The sequence below is a fragment of the Triticum aestivum genome, chromosome 2A (assembly GCF_018294505.1).
Source record: "Triticum aestivum cultivar Chinese Spring chromosome 2A, IWGSC CS RefSeq v2.1, whole genome shotgun sequence".
NCBI lineage: Eukaryota > Viridiplantae > Streptophyta > Magnoliopsida > Poales > Poaceae > Triticum > Triticum aestivum.
The window spans coordinates 160,794,609-160,811,254 of NC_057797.1; positions in this window are offsets into that span (position 1 = coordinate 160,794,609).

Here is a 16,646-nt window from a genome sequence, read left to right on the forward strand (position 1 = left end):
CCACGTCAATCAAGTACATAAATAACATTACATCAACCAAACACTCATGGCCCGATTACGGCGCCAAAATAAAAGATAACCCAACATGCGACACAGTCCCGATCACCCCCAACTGGGCACCACTACTGATCATCAGGAAAAGAAACATAGTAACGTTGCGAGCCCTCGTCGAACTCCCACTTGAGCTCGAACGCGTCACCTGGAGCGGAATCATCAGGCCCTGCATCTGGTGTAATAGTAATCTGTGAGCCACAGGGACTCAGCAATCTCGCACCCTCGCGATCAAGACTATTTAAGCTTATAGGTATGGCAAGGTAAATATATGTGGAGCTGCAGCAAGCGACTAGCATATATTGTGGCTATCTTGTTCGCAAAAGAGAGCGAGAAGAGGAGGCAAAGCGCGAGCGAGTAACTAAAGGGAAAAACCTACGGCAAACATTACTCCAACACCGTGTCCACTTCCCGGACTCCGCCGAGAAGAGGCCATCATGGTAACACACTCAGTTGATTCATTTTAATTAAGTTAAGGTTCAAGTTATTTACAACCGGACATTAACAAATTCCTATCTGCCCATAACCGCGGGCACGGCTTTCGAAAGTTCAAATCCCTGCAGGGGAGTCCCAACTTAGCCTATGACAAGCTCTCACGGTCAACGAAGGAATAGACCTCCTCTCGAGATGTTCCGATCAGACTCGGTATCTCGGTTCCTCAAGACACTTCGACAGGTTAAAACAAGACCAGCAACACCACCTGAATGTGCCGACAAATCCCGATAGGAGCTGCACATATATTGTTCTCAGGGCACACTCAGATTGTCCAAACTTCCGGTAGGCCAGCCCAGAGTTGCCCCTGGTGGCCACCGGCGGCTGACGAGGTGAACCAACACTCAGAGGAGCACTGGCCCGGGGGGGGGGGTTTAAAATAAGATGACCCTTGGGCTTCGGAAACCCAAGGGAAAAAGTGCTAGGTGGAAAATGGTAAAACCAAGGTTGGGCATTGCTGGAAAATCTTTAATCAAGGCAAACTATCAAGGGGTTCCCATTATAACCCAACCGCGTAAGGAACGCAAAAATCCGGGAACATAACACCGATATGACGGAACTAAGGCGGCAAGAGTGGAACAAAACAGTAGGCGAGAGGCCGAGCCTTCCACCCTTTACCAAGTATATAGGTGCATTAAGATAACATGGCAATATAATGATATCCCAACAAGTAAATAATGTTCCAACAAGGAACGGCCTCCAATCTTTACCTGCAACTAGCAATGCTATAAGAGGGGTTGAGCAAAGCGGTAACATAGCCAATCAACGGTTTGCTAGGACATGGAGGGTAAGAGGTTTGACATGGCAATTTGGGAGGCTTGAAAGCAAGTGGTAGGCATCATAGCATTGGCATAGCAAAAGAGCGAGCAATCTAGCATAGCAAAGATAGTAGTGATTAAGAGGGTATGATCATCTTGCCTGCAAAGTTGTTAGAGTTGACTGGATCCTCAAACACGAACTCAACGGGCTCCTCGTTAGCGAACTCGTCTCCCGGCTCTACCCAAACAAGACAAACAAGCAAGAAGGACACAATCAACCACGTGCAAGGATCAAACAATATGATGCAAGGATGGTATGCTATGCGGGATGCGATGCGGGATGCATATGCAAGATTTGACAAGGGATGCATGAACCTGGACTCAACTTGGAAAACCAAGTGTGCCACTGGAAAGATGAGATGAAATCTCTTGAAAAAGATATAAAGAACGCCGGAATCGGAGTTACGGTTTGGAAATGGCAAGCGATTCAAATATGACGCCGGTCTGCGATTTACAACAAGTAGCCGTCTAAATGCAATGAGATGAACAAGCTACAGCACCCAAACATGGCAACAAAATACATGGCAGGGATGCATTCGTGATTCTTAACAAAAGTCTAGCACTAAGCTACGGCCAATTCATCCATTAACAGGTTCAAACAAGCATGGCAAAAATGCATATGGCAAACAGATCTCAGACTTAGTGAAATTAACACTTGTCTGGAATTTCAGATCAGGTAGCACACTTCGGAGCAACAAAACTACATGCTACAGGACCTGAACATGGCAAAGTAAAGCATGGCATGGAGCTACTCAAAGAGCTTAACAAAAGTCCCTTAGTGACCTTGAGCCAAAAGGGATCAGAAAATACATTTGCAAGCATGTGAACATGGCAAAAATATAATCAGTTTTCAGACTTAGTGAAAACTGGAGCATGCTGAAAACAGATATCAAGTAGGCATGTTTATGAGCTCGATGCACTCACTACGGAGCAAGTCATGATAATCTAAGTATACACCCATCAAGAATACACAAAATGCAAGGTAGACATGGCAATAACAATAGCATAGCATGCACGGATCAACTATAACATCCACGGCAAAATCGCTAACAAGTAGACAATCTGCCCAGATTCACGAAGTAGCAAAAGTAGAGCTCGATTGGCTCAAGCTAGGGTGCTCCATAATTGCAAAAAAAGACATGGATGGATAGATCACTACAAGATTAACAAAACATCCTTACTCATTATCCTCAAAAGAGGCACGGATCACTAGGAAACAACATGAACATATGGCCATATGAAATAAACAGCTCAAGGACTTTGTGGAAATGCTAAGTCCCTGAAATCAGCATTACCAAGTGCCTCACTTTGCAAGCTTGTGATAGTCACCATACACATCACAAAAATACATGGGTTGCACCTCTGGAAAGATGGCAAAACCCTTAACAAAACATATGTAGAGCTCATGGGTATATCATGCACACAATAAACATGGCAAAAATGACAATTATCTAAATGGAGCAGCAGATCTGACAAATATCTCAAGTAGCACTCTTCTAACAACATTTCGGGCATCAAGATGAACTCAAATGAAAATGATGCAATGGAATGAAATGATGTACTCTCTGAGACGGACATTTTGATATGCTATATGCCAAAAATGGAGCTACGGATGCGGAGTTACGATGCGATGAACAATGCAAAAAAATATGCAGACTTAGGAAAATAACGAGGTCAACCCCTAGGGTTTCACTGTAGCACCGATCCGGATCTGGGCGCGCAGTTTGAGGTTCGCTGGGGAAGATGGGGTCGCCGGAGAAAGGAGTTGGCCGCCGGGGTGGACTTGCCGGGCTTGGATCCTGTGACCGGAGCGGAGAGTGGCGGCCGGAGTAGACGCACGCGGTCGGGGCGGCACAGATGGCGAGGTCGATGGCGGCGGGGTCGACGGACTGGTGAGGCGGCGAGGTCGCTCGTGGCTGGCGGAGGAGAGGCAGCGCGCAGCGAGGAGGGAGGCGCGCGGCGCGCGGTCCGTGGCGGCGGGCGACGCGGGCCGCGGGGGCCGGTCGCGGGCTCCCGGGCCGGCAAAGTGGGGCGGAGGCCGGGCGAACCGCGTAGCGACACGTGGCGGCGGCGGGACGAAACGGACACGTCCGTCGGCGAGAACTTTGTCCGGCGCGCGAGGAGGGGATATTTTTAGGGTTTGGACGGGGGAGATCCGGATTTTCGAGGAGGGGTCTTTATATAGAGGTAGAGGGAGCTAGGAGAGTCCAAATGAGGTGCGGTTTTCGGCCACGCGATCGTGATCGAACGCTCTAGATGATGGAGAGGGTTTTGGTGGGTTTTGGGCCAAAATGGAGGGGTGTTGGGATGCAACACACATGAGGCCTTTTCGGTCCCTCGGTTAACCGTTGGAGTATCAAACGAAGTGCAAATGATACGAAACTTGACAGGCGGTCTATCGGTAGTAAACCAAGGCCGCTTGGCAAGTCTCGGTCCAATCCGAAAATGTTTAATCCCCACACACAAAAGAAAAGTAGAAATGACCACCGGAGGAGAACGAAGCGCCGGAATGCAAAACAGACAACGGGGAAAATGCTCGAATGCATGAGATGAACACGTATGCAAATGCAATGCACATGATGAAATGATATGAGATCCATGACAACAACAACGACACACGGAGACAAAGACCCGAACCCGAGAAAATAAAATAACTTAAAGCCGAAACGGCAAGCATTGGAGTACAAATTGGGTAAGTCATATCCGGGGTGTTACACATTTGACATATCAGAGTGAAGAATTTGAAATGCATGATGAAATATGGTGACTAATGTAATTCAGCATGCATGCATTAGCATATATGAGGAATAAGCATGCAGAAAAACATATCAAAAGTATCAGAGCACCATCGGGTTTAAGTTTACAACTCGATCCAATAAAGTCTCAGAAGAACGAGAGTTGTAACTTAAAAAAATGCCGATATAGAAAGACCCGCTTGAAGACTAACTCAAAATTCTCCCCCTTTGTCATCAAATGACCAAAAGGATCGAATATGAGGACTAACGCCCCTAAAGAATATCAAGTTGATGAAGGAGCGCCAGCGTTGTTGGGGTCATTTGTCATAGTAGGGCCTGCCGTAGTGTCATCCAAGTCTTCATTCTCATCAGTGTCGCGCGATGAAGAATATGAGCTGGCCACCAGAGAAGGAACCTTGACCTTCTTGAATTTCTTCGGTGGTGGTGCAGACCGGTTAAAATCTTCCTTGAGGCCCATTTTCTTGAGATCTTCTTCACCATACAGATGTGACAGAATGACCCAGGTGCGATTGAAGACTTCATGGAGGTAGTAATGGTTTTTCTTCACTGCATTGTGTGTAGCAGTCATGTTGTGAAGAAATGAACCAAACTAACGCTTAACCCATTAATGATTTCGATCCACCTTCTAGTGAAGACTAAGTAGAAGCTCACGATCAGTCATCACACGAAGAGAAGTGGCTTGAGGAATAGACTTGGGTGCATTGGCAGAGTCATGTGTGGCAGAATCATCATTGGTGGAATAAGAGGCAGCTTTTCGAAACTGACCATCCAATGGACGGATGCCTTCATCTATAACAGATGGTGCCTTGCCCTTTTCATCAACTGACGAATAGGTCTGCTTGAGGACTTCAATCGGGGGCAAGTACTTGAGGTGATTCTGAAATCAGCTTTGTAGTTGAGTGAAGGCCTTGTCCTAAGGAATCTCATAATCCAAGGTGCATAAGGCTTCAACTCAAAGGAGATAGTGCAACATTTGCTAGATTCCTCGTGATGAAATCGTGATAATTGACAGGAATGCCATGAACGATGTTGAATACCAGATTCTTCATGATGCCAAAAATTTCCTCATCAGATGAGTTGTGGCCTTTGATAGGACTCATTGTCCTCGTAAGAATACGTAGACAGTTCTGGGCACATAAAGTAATTCCTTCACGAGGAATTTGGTTCATGGGGCCTGACTTGGCTTCAAAGGTTTCATCAGAACCTGCATGTAGTAATTTGTAAGCTCAGGTTCACTGTAGATGCAATGAGCTTCTTCAAGGGGAGGACTGAGTGGTAAGGCACGAAGCAATTCAGTAGCTGGTGCTGTGTAGTGAGTGTTCTCAGACATCCAGTCTAGCACCCACGAATTCACATCTTCAGAATCTCCTGTGATCTGCAGCGTCACATAAAATTGAAGAATCAGTTCTTCATTCCAATCGCAGATGTCAGAGCAAAAATTTAACAGTCCAGCATCGTGAAAACACTGAGGACTGGCATGAAGCAATTCAGAGATTCCATATCCACGTGAGGAATGTGCTCATGGTAGAAGATTTTCTCTTTGTTTAACAACACTCAGGAATAGAAATTTGCTTGACTAGCAGTCTGGAAACGCCTCTTCCTTATGCGAGCAAAATCATATGGGTTGTAGTCTTCGAAGAATACGTGCTCGCCGAAGAAATCATCAGCCTTGAACTTTTGCTTGCGTGAGAATGGATCCTTTGGCTTGGGCAGAGGAGTGTCAGTGAGTTGCATCACGACCTCAGGAATCGCAATCTTAGGTTCTTCAGGCTGAGGAATTTCTGGTTCCTCTTCAGTGGCTTTCTACGTCTTCAGATGTTCAGCAGCAGCAGTTTCTTCAGCACTAGTGGCTGGAATTTCCTCACGTACAGATGAAGTGGGGTGAGTTTTTTCAGAGCCCATTTGAACAGTTTGTGCAGGGGACTGAGGTATCTGCTGCAACGGTGTGAACATTGGAGAGTTTGGATGCTGACTTTCCCAGAATTCATCACTCATCACTGGTGTGGAGCAGCCAATGTCCACATCTTCATCTTCCATTTCTTCAACACCAGCCTCTTCAGTTGTGAACTGAGGCATAGGCGAGGAGATAACAGGTGTTGAAGGGATCGTATCCACTTCAATTTCTTCATCAATCTGCTCTGACAAAGCAGCAGAATGATTTTCTTCATCAGATCCGCTAGGGATCTCATATTCTTCATCGAAAGGAACAAGGTCCTTTGATGACATGGTAGAGAGAGGAACAACATCAATGGGATTTTCAAACGAGCTGGTCAAAGGCTTCATCTTTTCGGAGCTGAAGAATCTGAAGTAGCTGATGTTTTCCTTTTCTTCGCTGTTGCACGCTATGCAGCCTTGGTTTTCTTCACATCTGATGCAGATGGAAGGATCGGAGTTGGTGTTGGCGCAGGAGGAGCAGAGGAATCTGGTTGATTTTCTTCAGGCACAACCGATGCAGTTGCCCTGATTTCTTCATCTTCTTCAGGCGCACCACTAGTGGATGCCCTGGCAATTTCTTCAGCGGCTAGATTGCAGTCATCAGCCCTGGAACTCACATTTTCTTCAGCAGCCTGATTTTCATCAGCGGTGCTGGCATGTTCTTCAGTCGGCTGAGTAGATGCTTCCGCCTGAGGAATTTCCTCTTGCGTTGGGGCAGCAACATTGGAAGTGAAGTTATCGGCAAGTCTTACAAAACGAACCTTGGCTCCAAGCTAATCAGCGCGGTATGCGTCAAATTCATCACTGAGTTTCTTGATCTCAATTTGAATAGTGACAAGTTCTTCAGTTGTCATAGAGACAACGTTTTTCTTCAGATAGCACTCTTTCTTGTACTACGCTTTCTTGATCTGCCTGGCCTTCTCAAATTTCCACTTTTCTTCTTGAATGAAGTGGGTCAGCATGTGACTCTGGCCAGGAGTCAGCTTGAAGTCAGGCAAGGGAGTGTTGGGGTCCTTGTGCCAATCATCAATGTAGTCAAGGATCAGCTTGGGATCCAAAAGCAGTGGCACCTCTGATCCTTTGGCTCTAGCGGCCCTGACTTGCCTGTCTCTGATGATTTCTGCAAGTTCATCATCATCAGCTTCGTCTTCTTCAGACGGCACTTGGAAGGCGACCTGCTTCTTCCGAGGACTAGGGCGAGGACCTTGTCCAGCAGTGGCCTTTTTCTTCAGTAGAGAGGGTCCCATTGAGGAATATGGTGCAGCTGAGAACTAGCTGAAGCTCCTAAGGCAATTGAGACGCATGTGTTCCTTTGACACGTGGCGAGATGCACAGGTGCAGAGGACTTTGTCGGAGCGGCTGAAGACTTTGGCGGAGGAGCTGAGGACTTTTGAGGAGCAGGAGCAGCATGAGGAATTGGCCGTGAGGGCTTTGAGGATTCTGGCCGTGAGGGCATTGCTAAGGAACTTGGCCTTGAGGGCACTGTTGGTGAAGCACTTGGCTTGCGCGCAGGCTTCTTTGACATAGCCTTCTTCGGCTTGACAGCGAAGGCCTCAGCAGAGGCAGCAGCAGTAGCAAAGTCTTCATTGAATTTCCTCACTGCTTCTCTGGCTTGCTTAGCCAACTTCGCTTGGCGCTTGGCCCATTCATCAGGATAGTCCTCATCGCGCTTGAAGCTGGTGGGATCTGCTTCTTGGCTAGGTGCCAATGGAGGTCTTGGGCATGGAGGATTGAGTGCGAATTTCTTCATGTACTTGGGAGTAACATACATGTACTCCCTCCACTCTCTTGCCCATCTCCTTTCTACCCTCTGTATGCGCACCTTGCGCTGATTTTTGTCCTCTTTTCCAAACTTGGCCTCATCAGGAGTGCAGTAATCCTTGTATATGTCATCAGGGATGTCAAACGTTGTGTTGACCTCAGCCCTCTTTCCTCCTTTCTGTGGCTTCTTACCATCAGCCATTTTCTTCAGTTGAGGAATTTGAACAATTGAACTCTCTAAAGAAGTATGCAACCTTTCTTCGAGGAACACTGAAAATGAGTTAAGTTGATGAGAACCTAGTGATTCAGCAGCTGACATGAGTACCTGTGAACAGAGTATAGTTGCAAGGAATTTGGAGAGGTCAAATGCGTTCTCAGAAGGTTTTGTAAAAAGAACAAGTTTGAGGAATTTGACCAGATGAGTCTTGAAGAATTTCACTAAGCGTTCTTTGTCTTAGGTTCCAGAGATGTGTAGATCAAAAATCCACACATTTGAGGAATCTTGAAGAAAAACATAGCTTAGAGAAATGAATCAAGAACATATGATATGAGAGGTGTTTTAGTGTGTGAAGATATGAAGAAAAACACCTTTGAAGATTTTGTAGATAATCATTCGAATCAAGGAGGGCAGTAAAAGTAACTTTTAATTACCCTGGATGAAGAACACGACGAACAGTGAGGTGGAGAAGTGAAGTTCGTCTGTGTAGATCTTCCATGCCCTAGCTCGGCGGAGGAAGACGGCTATGGCGGCGGCAGAGTGAAGATTTCCGCGACCGGCGCGAGTACGGTGGCGACGAGGTCGAGGCAGTGAAGCTCTTGCTCACCGGTGACGATGAAGTAGCGGCGGCGCTAGGGTTTGAGAAGCTCGAGCTGGAGAGAGGTCAAGCGGAGTAAAAGGAGTCAGGAAGGGGAAGAGGGGTATTTATAGCCACGGTGAAAAACTGTTCGCCCGAAGAAATTGGATGAACATGCCCCTGACCCTTCTCATTCGCTTGACATGTGTGACCCACGTACTGAGAGGTGGAGATCGTGTGCGATCGTGGGTGAAAGGATAAGTGTATCGTGGGATGCGGAACGGTTTGAGCAGCAAAGTCGAACATTTAGATAAGATAGGTTTTAAAGTTTCGTTCGCAATTTCTTCAGCTGACAAGGACACAGTGAAGATTTTGAACGAGTTTCAAATAGAACGCACATGAAGAATTTGTGAACAGATTGGGTTGAGTATAGCATAGAGGGGGAAAGGGTCCGATCACATTCACTTAGCAGAAAAACCAACTTGAAGAATTAGCAATAAGTGAATGTTGTAGAGGACATAAACTCATATATATATAGCCAATGTAGAAAAACGACGGAAAGAGTGAAGACAATGCAAAGTTGAAGAATATGAACAACTGAGGAAATTCAACTTTTGCTGGTGGCGTGACCCACCGTATAAGAATGATGATTTCAGACACCGCATACAATTATCGTAGGGTTCTGAGAATCAATTCTTCATTAATTTCTTCACACTTAGAGTGTTATTCTTCATTGATTGAAGAGAAATGTTTCTTCATGTGTTGCACATCTCAGTCATCAATTTTGCATAAGTGTTAGGATGAGTGTCCTTTTCAAAGAACATTCGAAGATTCTAGGATATTTAGCTCACACCGCAACTTGCTAAATCTCTTCTCATCCAAGGGCTTTGTGAAGATATCGGCTAGTTGTTCTTCAGTCTTCACATGCTAAATAGAAATGTCGCCCTTCAACACATGATCACGAAGAAAATGATGACGAATCTGAATGTGCTTAGTCTTTGAGTGCTGAACAGGGTTGTGAGCAATCTTGATGGCACTCTCATTGTCACAGAAGAGAGGCACATTCTTCATGTTGACGCCGTAGTCCTTGAGAGTTTGCTTCATCCATAGCAATTGAGCACAGCAAGAACCAGCGGCAATGTACTCAGCTTCAGCAGTAGATAGTGATACACAATTCTGTTTCTTCGAGGACCAACGGACCAAAGATCATCCAAGGAAATGACATGTACCAGATGTTGACTTACGGTTCTGTAACGCCCCAAGACCAGAGCTTCAGGTGCCTTCCATGATTGCCGGGTTTCGTCGTGTGATTTGTTTGGTCCGTTGCATTTCATATTTGCATCATGTGCATTGCATCATGCCATCATGTCTTTAATTTTTCCAGCTCACTAAATAAATGGCATGGATCTTTGATCCATTTAAGTCGAGGGAATTCACATGATGATTCTCTTTACAACATATCCTCCCGATATTAGGGAGCTATATTAAATATTCCATTTTTGGAATCACCCATGAACACACTTGCAAATAATCACATGTCTTTTCTGCTTCGAGCTTGCTCCTCAAACTTCGCCCATAAATTCTTTTATCTTTTTCTGGAGCTCCACCAAAAATACGAATATTTTTTTGGACTCTTCATTACCTTGAACTTATTCAAACCATTTGAATCAAATTCAAAGGGATTTGAATTTAGATATCTCAATCATGGCCTTTTCTATTTTCCCGGAACAAGCACATTTTTGTAAGTCCGGGAAAATTATCTGCGTGTCCAACTTCTTCCCCTAACCCTCTTTCTTTTCTTTCTTAATCTCTGTTTTTTTTCTTTTAGTAGTGAGAGAGAGCCCAGCAGGCCGGCCTTTAAGGCCCATCCCTAACCCCAAGCCAACCTCCCACGCCGGCCCAACCTCCCTGGCCCACTCCCTCCTAACCCTAACCGATCCCCTCCTCCCTCTCCTCTCCCCTCGCGTCGCCAGGGAGCCCGACTCCCCCATCTCGCTCGATCCCATCTCATCTCCCTCGTTCCCTTGCGCCATCTCTCCCTCCTCTCGATCCACCTCTCTCCCCAATTCCCTCGCGCCTCCTGACGCCATCCAGGACAGGGTTCCCATGCCACCGGAGCGGAGCTCCTCTACATGCCAGGAGCCCTGCGCGCCCGACGCCGCCCCTGCCGGCGACCAGCATCTCCATGGCGCCACCGCCGGCCTCCATGGTTTGCCGCGCCCCTGCCGGCCTCTCCTTACTCGCGCCGCACCACCAGACCCGACCCCGGCCTCTTCCTCGCCCTAGAAATGCTCTGGCGCGTCCCTCGCCATAGCGCCTCGTTCCTTGCCTCCTCTACCGACCGTGCAGGCCACCGGAGTTGTCGACAGCCGGAGCCCGGCCACGTCGCAGCCCCTGCTCCCGGCGACCTCGCGTGCACCCGACAAGCTCCGCCGCCCAACCTGCATCATGCTGTTCACCGGAGTCCTTCTGCTACTCCCCTGTGTCAAGTCTGCTGCTACGTTGTCATCTGCATCCACCAGGGCCTGGCCTCTGCTCGAAACAGATGAACAGCAGCGTCCACCACATGCTTCCTTTGCATAGTCATGCCCGCGCCAAGTCTTGTTTGTGGATTTCGTCAAGTTCGAGCTTCGTTGAACGAGGGCTTTTGCCTTGCTCATTTTGGGATGCGACGAGTTCTTCTTCAAAAGAACGTCTGCATGATGATCCGACAAGTACCGTGGCACCGAAGACCTTTTATGCGTCAAGTCCATCTTCGAGGATTTCACCAAGTACCACGACGGCCGTTATTCGTCAAGTACCCCTTCGGATCACCAAGTTTCGGCTACCATCGTCGTGAACTGCTTTCTAAATGTGTATCACTAATGCCAAGTACTAGTTCTACGAGGACCACCAAGTTCGTCTTCCGTCATCTCCGAAATCGCCAAGTACCACGTCGATACGAGAACAAGTACCCTCGACGTGCATTTTGCCAAGTACCACTACCGTCGACCCTCGAAGACACCATGGACGTCAAGTTTCTCGCTGTGACCCTGAACATCTACGAAAACGTGTGCGACTAAGAACGTGAATGACTACCGCCGCCAAGATCACGAGTACCTCTACCATTGTCATGTACCCCTACTTCCACTACCGAACGTCCCGAGAACGTCTACTTCCCCTACACTGCATCGAACTTGAACCCCTCTGATAACGCACGCTTCGAAGGTATAACCCCGAGACGACCACTCTTGGACCGTATGCATGAGTTGTATGAGATGCATGTTGGTTGTTGTAATCCTCCTGTGAACGTTAGTTGTTCCCTCGTTTGACACCGTCGTCGATTTATGGGACACCCGGTATCCGGGAGCGCCCCACCATCCTTTGCACGCATCCGCACACTTCCCCTTTGCATCGGTATCTCAATCAAGTATCGGAACCGGAATGTTGCCATGGCATCATTACCGTTTCATCGTCGTGGCATCCCTTTCTTTCTACCACGATGACAAATGCTTCATAAAATGCTCATATCAACATTTTCATAATATTGCATAAAACTTGCACATGTCATTCGCATCATGATAATAACATTTAAAGGTTTAAAAATTGTTGTTGCACCAAATTGATAAATGCATATGGGGATTTACCGGAATTACTGTGTGTTGTTCCGGCCTCATTTAAACTTGCCTAGTTAGGTTGTTTTCATATGCTTCACCCCCCCCCTTGCCATGTTAATCAACATTTAATATTGTTGGGTACATAAACGAGATCGAACTAAATAACTAGAATGTGGTGTTCCGTCAATATGCAACTCGTTGCATATTGAGCTCCACTTAATTTGTAGGATTGTTTGGGCACTTTTCCATGCCATGTATCTTTAAACCAGACATGCATCATACTTGTTTGCGCATCATGCCATGTTCATGTGATGGTTGTTTATTATGTTGTTTGCTCCTTTCCGGTGTTGCTTCTTCGGGTTAGTTCCGATAACATCGCGTTTGTGAGGATCCGTTCGACTACGTCCGTTTGTCTTCTTCATGGACTCGTTCTTCTTCCTTGCGGGATCTCAGGCAAGATGACCATACCCTTGAAATCACTTCTATCTTTGCTTGCTAGATGCTCGCTCTTTTGCTATGTCTATGCCGCGATACCTACCACTTGCTATGTCATGCCTACCATATTGCCATGACAAACCTCTAACCCACCTTGTCCTAGCAAACCATTGTTTGGCTATGTTACCGCCTTGCTCGGCCCCTCTTATAGCGTTGCTAGTTGCAGGTGAAGATTGGAGTTTGTTCCTTGTTGGAACATGTTTATTGTTGGTATATCACAATATCTCTTATTTAATTAATGCATATATATACTTGGTAAAGGGTGGAAGGCTCGGCCTTATGCCTGGTGTTTTGTTCCACTCTTGCCGCCCTAGTTTCCGTCATACTGATGTTATGTTCCTTGATTTTGCGTTCCTTACGCAACTGGGTTATAATGGGAACCCCTTGACAGTTCTCCCTGAATAAAACTCCTCCAGCAAGGCCCAACCTTGGTTTTACCATTTGCACTAACAACCTACCACCTTCCCTTGGGTTCTGCAGACTCAAGGGTCATCTTTATTTAACCCCACTGGGCCAGTGCTTCTCTAAGTGTTGGTTCGAAACAGAGTCACTTGCGGCGCCACCTCAGGGAAACTTGAGGAATGGTTTTAGCTGTACGTAGCGCTCATCCGGTGTTGCCCTGAGAACGAGATATGTGCAGCTCCTATCGGGATTGTTGGCGCATTGGGCGGCTTTGCTGGTTTAGTTTTACCATTGTCGAGATGTCTTGTAACCAGGATTCTGAGTCTGATCGGGTTGTCTTGGGAGAAGGAATATCCTTCGTTGACCATGAGAGCTTGTGATGGGCTAAGTTGGGACACCCCTGCAGGGTTTTGAACTTTCTAAAGCCGTGCCCGCGGTTATGGGCAGATGGGAATTTGTTAATGTCCAGTTGTAGAAAACCTAAAGTTTAACTTAATTAAAATGGATCAACCGCGTGTGTAGCCGTGATGGTCTCTTTCCGGCGGAGTCCGGGAAGTGAACACGGTGTTGGAGTTATGCTTGATGTAGGTTGTTCTAGGATCACTTCTTGATCATATTTTCTCGACCGTGCCTTGCCTTCTCTTCTCGCTCTCATTTACGCATGTTAGCCACCATATATGCTAGTGCTTGCTAAAGCTCCACCTCATACCTTTTACCCTACCTATAAGCTTAAATAGTCTTGATCGCGAGGGTGTGAGATTGTTGAGTCCCTGTGACTCATAGATTACTTCCAAAACCAGTTTACAGGTGCCGATGATACCATGCAGGTGACACAACCGTGCTCAAGGAGGAGCTTGATGAAGATCCCGTTCATTGTGTTGTTTCGTTTCAGTCGATCAGTAGTGGTGCCCAGTTGGGGCGATCAGGGACTTTGTTGCATTTGGGGTTGTCTTTTATTTTGGTTCTGTAGTCGGACCTTGATTGTAGCTGGATGATGTAATGTTATATTCATATATTGTGTGAAGTGGCGATTGTAAGCCAACTCTGTACCTCTTTCTTATTTAGTACATGGGATGTGTAAAGATTACCCCTCTTGCGACATTGCCTACAATGCGGTTATGCCTCTAAGTCGTGCTCCGACACGTGGGAGATATAGCCGCATCGTGGGTGTTACAAGTTGGTATCAGAGCCTTCCCCGACTTAGGAGCCCCCTGCTTGATCGAATCGCTGGCGTTGTTGAGTCTAGAAAAATGTTTTTGAGTCTTTTAGGATTATATATATCAGAGAGTAGGATTCTTTTTACTCCTCAGTCCCTTCGTCGCTCTGGTGAGGCATCCTGACGTAGAGTTTTGACTCTTCTCTTCTCAATTTCACTAAAAAATTTAGGATCACGCGGGTATCTTGGAATCGTTCCGATGGTTTTGTGATGAGAACATTGTTCTTGGTGCCTCCTGACATTTAGGGGTTGTGGAAGTGTCCCGGGGAGTTGAGCTCCGAGGTGTTGTCGTCACAATTTTATCGTTGCAGTTCTGGAATACCTGAGTTTCGCCGACATCGAAAAATCTCTTTTATGCAGTTGTTGGTGAGATAACCTCGACGTCACCCAATACTGGGGCGGGAGTTCGGGAGTATTGCCATAACTCGTATAACGGATGCTTTTCGAAGGTTGAGGTAAATGATTTCCGAAGGTTTCTTGGTTATGTGTTGAAGGATGGATACAGCTGGATGTAGGATTTGCTAGTTTGGGTGAGATATTATGCTTCCCCTGTATCCCCAACACCTGATTGCATAACCGGAAAGTTTCGGGAGTTTATAAGTGGGAATTCAAGTAGCTCTTAGGATATCTTTCCGACAGATGTATGATATGAAATTGGGGTTCGACATCTAGTGGTCCGCCTATCCACGGTTAGTTTTACAGTGGTCTCGTTGTGTCTTAAAGAGTCCTTGGCTATGCTGACTCGGGGACGCTTCTTATGTCATGTGCACTGCCTTGTACATGATGGTGTTGTACGATGGAGCCCGTGTGGGCCCCACCACAAAAACTTTGGACGAAATCTCTATCATATGTTTGTTCCGGCTTATTCTGCAAGCCAATCCTTTGTTTTGTTTTGTTGTGGTATTCGAGTTGCTTCAATGTCAAGTGTTGATTCCATGCCTTTTCCTAAGTGGTGTTCTCATATTCCTATGTGAATACTAATCCTTCTCGACCGTCGAGTTTGTCATTTCAATTTCTTCTGAACCGGTGTGTCTCTCTTCAAGTGGATCCAATCACTTCAACATCAAGATCAATTACCAGTTCTCCTCAACGGTGTTTGCCTCATCCATTCCAGATTGCCTTTGTTTTCCCACCCTCCCACCCTTTTTCTTCAAGACTCAAATTTCTTATTCAAGTATCCATTTTATCGATGGAAGTCTCTCCATTCTTTTCTTACAATGTTCGTATCCGGGGATTCTCATGAATATTCTAATGGAGCTTCAAGCTCATCATTCTTCGTTTCTTTTATCTTCTCCGGTGGATTTAATTCAAGCTTTGTTGATCATATCCTTTTTCCTCGTTTCAAATACCATCTCATGCCGGTGCACCTCACATTTAGTCATTTCTCGCTATTCAATTGTTCCGGAGTGCTGATAATATCTAAGAAGGTTTGTGTCTCCATTATCATTCCGTCCAAGATATTTTGAGGATGTTACCTCATTCAAGCCATTTATTTCAACCGGCGCAATCTCTCTTTTAAATTATTCAACGGTGTTTCTTTTGATTGGGCCCTAGCCCACAGGTCTTTCCCAGGATCTTACCTGACTCTTCTAATTTCACCAGAGCTATTTTCAAATTCTTTTCCCAAGTTTGACGTAAGAATGAATTATCATCAGTCAAATGCCTTCTCCAAGATATTTCAAATTCTTTTCATCATTGGTTCAACCTTTCTAATATTCATTCTCCCGGAGTATCTCAACAATTCATGGTGGTGTTTCTCGTCGTCATTCTCTGCATTTGAAGACCGAAGAAGTGTTTCCTCTAAATCTTGGTCCGTTCTCTTGAACATTCATGGCTCTAGCTTGTTTGCCATCCTCTCATAAGTGTTTTGATTATGAGAATTCTTTTCAACCATCCGGAGCAATTCAAGAGTCTTTTCAGTTTGATCATCTGGAGCCCATCATTTCAGAAGAATTATTCATTTCAGCTTTCAGATATCATTCTCCAAATATTACCGGTGCATCGCTCAAATATCCTCTAATCAACTCATGATCTATTCGTTCTCTTGTATCTAAATTCCTTCAAGTATCTTCATTCATTTTCCAATTCTTCTCGGTGAATTTGTGCCCTTGCTATTTTCATGTTCAATTCTTACGGTGGTTCTTCCAAGTTTCTTTTTCCTTCGTTTATCATATCAATGCATTCGTGCTTTCCAAATTCTACCGGTGGATCATTGAAGACCTTCTCAAGCTTAAGCTATACCTCTCTTTAATCCTTTCCACGAGAATAAGTAGGATGCCAAATCCGTTGATTTTCATCAATTTAATTGATGAAGGATAAGCATAATGTAA